This window comes from Pholcus phalangioides, unplaced genomic scaffold (assembly GCF_987345545.1).
Source record: "Pholcus phalangioides strain wild (caught in Gottingen) unplaced genomic scaffold, Ppha-v1.0 ptg000014l_1, whole genome shotgun sequence".
NCBI lineage: Eukaryota > Metazoa > Arthropoda > Arachnida > Araneae > Pholcidae > Pholcus > Pholcus phalangioides.
The window spans coordinates 7586085-7592084 of NW_028301607.1; positions in this window are offsets into that span (position 1 = coordinate 7586085).

The window sequence follows — 6000 nt, forward strand, 5'->3', positions numbered from 1 at the left end:
TTGATGTACAAATGGGTAGGGACAGAAAGGAATCTCTGCCCGCGTGTGGGATCTATTTTTGGTGCCCCCTATGATGTTTCTCAGCTAAAGTTTTTTTACCTTCCAACTCGGATTTGGCACCCTTTCCTAGAGAGGTGCCCCATGTGGCTGCACAAATCGCACGGCCTCTGTGGGGGCTGAAAGGTTTCAGCTTAGTTTCTTATAATTTTTGTTTTTTTCATACTATAAATTCTTTATCGAGGGACCAATGAAAAATCTGGCCTCTAAGGCCCCCAACAAAGATCCCAGCCTAACGACCCCTGCTGTGGGACGTGGGTGCGATAAATGCATCCAGTCTTCCCGTCATAGGCGGTGATTGACTTGGAAGTCTGGGGGGGCAAGATGATGATGATGTCAGCTCATATATACAATAGGTCAGTCGACTCCCCCGTATCTCCGCCCATGCTTCCCGCTAAGCCAGTACGTCCAAGAGATTGTATCTAGGAAGTAATGAGTCCCGTATGTACTGGGTAACACGAAATGTTACGCCGTCCACCAATAGCAGTTTTTTTTTTGCCTTGTAGCATTTGCCGCGAATTCACAATAGCACTAACAATTTTAAGGGAATTAAAATTAATTTAATACTCTAGAATACTTTGACATTCATTTTTAAAAATATTGTTGGTGCTGCTATCTACTTTCAAATTCAGAAGTGCCTAATGTGGTGATGACAGCGATAGAATGACCATACATCCCGTATTTCCCGGGACATTCCCAGTTTTCTTCCTTTTTCCAAATGTCCCGACTTTTTGGCAAAAGTTTCTTGGTTTTTACATGACGCCTACTTGAATTTTTAATCTAAGTCAAAGATTGAAATTTTTTTCAATTATTATTGAATTTATTTTTATAAACTCATAAATTATATGATAATCACAACTACAAATAACAACGTTAATCTCCCACATTTGGCTTGGTGAACGTTTTATTTCGTGGAATCCACTGCAATTTGCAGTAAAGCCGGGTTTTCCTAGGAATAGGTTTCTTGCGCCGCGTGAACCGAATTTCGCGCCGGCAGAAACGTGTTACACAATTACGCTACGCGTTTGTTTTTTCCTAGCATGACGCATCAGATCAGAGGGCGGCTATATTATAATATATGGCCTTGGCATCAACTACTCTGTCGTCTGCATGATCCGGTTGGAAGGGAAAGAAAACACACGAGTGAACAGAATATTGGCAAATCCGCGGCGCACGATGCATTTGACTCCTCCAGAAGCAGTCGGCCAATCACGCCCAACGTAAAGCGCTGCCGTGAGGTGTATTGCGATCTGTAGGAAAACAGTCATGCTGCTTTTCTTATTGGTGAGTGGACGGCGTGTCGCGCTGGGCGAATCACGTCTACTCCTAGGAAAACCCGGCTTTATGCTTCGTTTCCCGCTATTGCGATTTTCCCGTAATTTCAGCGATATTTGGCAACATTGTTCACTTTTAGCGTCGTTCTTGGCAATGTCCCGTATATTGAATCACAATTTCCCGTATTTCTTTCGAGGAAATATGGTCAGTTTACTCAGTTATTGAAAATTATATTCTTCATTCCGCTCTGCTCCTTATAAACAAAGCTTATATACTGACCTGAAAGATCAAACTTCCAGTGCATTAATTTTTTCAAGTCCCAAGGAGACATCCAAAACAAAGAACCTCCACACAAGCAGACGGCAGGTAAGATCACATAAAAAGTGAATTTTTCCACATTCTACTGTATAGTAATGTGCTGCCATCTAAACTTAAATTTAAAAGTGACTTGTGTGGTGATGATGAAATTTAAAGTAAAAAAACTATATTCTTTATTCCACTCTGCTCCTTGTAAGCAAAGCTCATAAACTGAACTGGAAATTCAAACTAAAAGTTCGGTTGTTTCATTTGAGCATAAGTAGGGTGACCATACGTCCCGTATTTCCCGGGACAGTCCCGGTATTTTCTGTTTTTTTGGCCGTCCCGACTTTTTGGCAAAAGTGTCCCGGTTTTTCCCGTATTTTACACGAAGCCAACTTGAATTTTTATTCTTTATTGAAGTCAAAGATTGACATTATTTTTCAATTCATAAATTATTTTACGATAATTACAACTATATATGAGAATATTAATCTCCCACATTTGATTGAACGTTTGTCTTTCGTGGAATACATTGTAATCCACTGCAATTTGCATCATTTCCCGCCATTGGGATATTTCCGTAATTTCAACAATATTTGGCAACTTTGTTTGGTTTTGGCGTTGTTTTTGGCGATAATTGGCGATGTCCCGTATTTTCCCGTATTTGGAAACGCAATGTCCCGTATTTCTCTCGAGGAAATATGGTCAGCCTAGGTAAGGGACGTTTAAGGAGGCGAGGAATCTCGTCAATGCCGCGGCACTAGAACTTACCGGTGCGGTCTTTGTGACCGCTATATTGCAAAAATTCGTGACTCCGCTGTAAATGTTGATATATTTTTAGATTAAACCAAGTGCCATGAGAACTAAGGTTGCCTGTCTTGAAATATTGTAGTGTATGAGGGTTTTTCAGGAGGGTAACGGGGGCCCCCCGATCTCGTTCACAAAATATGATGTTTTCATATTTTTCCGAATTTACACTGCTCGTATTATTCTTTGATTTCAAAATTTCGGAATGTAAGTTGCTCCACAACAATCAAGTGACCCCATCCAATAAGGCAAAGGGTCACTAGGGCTGCCATAATTTTCGTATATAAGAAATTCGATAAAACGCGCGCTTAGGGCGATACGTGCATTGCTTTGTATGTTCATGGATTATTCGGAGCACGTGTCACAAAAATTCTTGGGGATCGAGTGACCTGAACCCTTAGGGTACCGCCACCTATGCCCCGCCCAACTGCCCCCCCTCCCAGCTGCGGCAGTCACGAGATTTTCCGTTAGAAGGTAATAATTTCAGGTCACCTGTTTGATTTGAAGCCCAGGGCTCCGTCGGGCCTATCCATTAAGACGCCAATGTGGGAATGTAGATACCGCAGAATGACTTGTTGTGTGGCCCTCGAGGTTCATACATTTTTTTAAATTTTTTTGGCCCACTATGCTGAAAGATCCGCGGATTGATAACGGCAAGTAAAGTCGCCAATCACAGTGCAAAAAATTATCAAAAGCAATTAAAGTCACAGCACAAAATATTGGCAAAGTTCAAGAAAAGTTGTTAATTACAACCAAGAAAATTTCAAAGGCAAGTAATTTTGCCAACCACAGCCAAAAACAATTTTAAACATTCAATGCCTTCGCCACTGTATAACTATTTAGGAGGTATGCATGCCATGGTCTTGAAGCATGCAAGGTTAAGAGCTACTAGAAAGGATTGAATGAATTAAGGAAAAAATAAATTTGAGTGACACGTGTACAAGTTTTCATCAGAGACGGATTTATGGTTATGCCACCTATTGGCCTACACGGATTTTGCCGCCCTTCTCCCACTCCGATTTTCTTGACTATTCTTTCCTCGAATTCGCCTGCCCCCGCTATATATAACGCGCTTTCTCTTTCCACTCGTGCAACTTCACCCATGTCTCTAACTCACTCTTTTTGTCATTTCTATGTTCAGACACTATCTAGGTCACTCTTTTGGTTACTCGCATGCTTGCTGACTGTTTTGGGCCCTTACATGATTGCACACACTCTAGGTCACTCTTTTGGTCTCTCACTCACCTGGTCCTCGTAGCCTTCCTCGTGCTCCCATGCTCACACACACTGTCTAGGTCAATTTTTTGTCTCCCACTGACCTGGTCCCAGGCTCTTTATTCGATCCTCCACCCCATGCGCACACACACTTTAGGTCACACTTTTCGTCTCTCACTGACGTGGTTCTTGCTCTCTAGGTAACTCTTTCGGTGTTCACATGCTTTCACACGCTCTAAGTCACTATTGTAGTCATTCACATGCTTACACACGCTCAAGGTCACTCTTAGGTCGGTCACTGATCTGGTCCCTCGCTCTCTAAGCCATTCTTTTGGTCCTTCACTCGTTAGTATCTTCACTCTCTAGGTCACTTCTGATCCCGCGCTCTCTAGGTCATTCTTTTGGTTGCTAACTGATCTGGTCCATCGCTCTCTAGGTCTCTCTTTTGGTTGCTCACTGATCTGTTTCTATACGGTCACCTGTTTCATCACTCACTGACTTAGTTCTTCACTCTCCAGGCAGAGGCGAAGTTATGGTTTTAAGCAAGGCGGCTCGTGAAGGAACCGTGTAGGCACGCACCCCACGGAAAATTGTTATTAATTTAATTATTTAAATGAATTCAACTTAATAGAATTGAATTTTTTTTTTAATTTTTAAAATGAGTTAAATAAATTAAAAAAGAACAATTTTTTTAAAACCATTAATAAAAAAAAGTCCCGTAAAATACGGGTCATATGGTAAAGGTTCGGCAGCGCTTTCCATGGAGAGAGCTCTGTATTCTTCTTTCCTCTTTGGTCGCTTTCCGTCGCGCGCCTTATGAGATACCCCTTTGATAGTATAAAAGCCGGAGGAAGGGGAAGGGGGGGAAGGTGGTTATAGTACACTGAAAAGCCAAAAAAACTGGTTAACGTGCCTAATATAGTGTAGGGCCCCCGCAGAAGTGCCGCGACACGACGTGGCATCGACTCGACTAATGTCTGAAGTAGTGCTGGAGGTAATTGACACCATGAATCCTGCAGGGCTGTCCATAAATCCGTAGGAGTAAGAGGGGGGTGGAGATCTCTTCTGAACAGCACGTTGCAAGGCATCCCAGATATGTTCAATAATGTTCATGTCTGGGGATTTAGGTGGCCAGCGGAAGTGTCTAAAGTCAGAAGAGTGTTCCTGGAGCCACTTTGTAGCAATTCTGGACGTGTGGGGTGTCGCATTGTCCTGCTGAAACTGTCCAAGTCCGTCGGAATGCACAATGCACATGAATGGGTGCAGGTGATCAGACAGGATGCTTACGTACCTGTCACCTGTCAGAGTCGTATCTAGACGTATCAGGGGTCCCATATCGCACCAACTGCACACGCCCCATACCATCACAGAGCCTCCACCAGCTTGAACAGTCCCCTGTTGACATATAGGGTCCATGAGGTTGTCTCCATACCCGTACATGTCCATCAGCTCGAAACAATTGGAACCGAGACTCGTCAGACCAGGCAACGTGTTTCCAATCCTCAACAGTCCAATGTCGGTGTTGTTGGGCCCAGGCGAGGCGTAAAGCTTTGTGTCGTGCAGTCATCAAGGGTACACGAGTGGGCCTTCGGCTCCGAAAGCCCATATCGATGATGTTTCGTTGAATGGTTCGCACGCTGACACTTGTTGATGGCCCAGCATTGAAATCTGCAGCAATTTGCGGAAGGGTTGCACGTCTGTCACGTTTAATGATTCTCGTCAGTCCCGTTCTTGCATGATCTTTTTCCGGCCGCAGCGATGTCGTAGATTTAATTTTTTACCGGATTCCCGATATTCACGGTACACTCGTGAAATGGTCGTACGCGAAAATCCAAATTTCATCGCTACCTCGGAGATGCGATGTCCCATCTCTCGTGCGCCGACTATAACACCACGTTCAAACTCACTTAAATCTCGATAACCTGCCATTGTATCAGCAGTAACCGATCTAACAACTATGCCAGACACTTGTTGTGTTATATAGGCGTTGCCGACCGCAGCGCCGTACTCTGATTGGTTCCATATCTCTTTATTTGCATACGCATGCCTGTACCAGTTTTTTTTTTTGGCTCTTCAGTTTACAAGGATATTATGATTATTTTGGGCACGCCAATAAAAGGCGCTGCAAATACTCATGCTGCCATCATTTTCTTTTAAATCTGTTGTATCTTCTAACTTAGAATATATTTGAATAAATAATATATAATATTTTATAACTTTATCGTAGGAAGTGGTACACTTTTTAAATTAGAGTATAATATTCGGGCGTCTTTTTTTGTGTAAAGGATTATTACATTTTTTTTTTAAAAATAAGTAATTTTGCGTTAAGCAAACTAATCTAGTTGA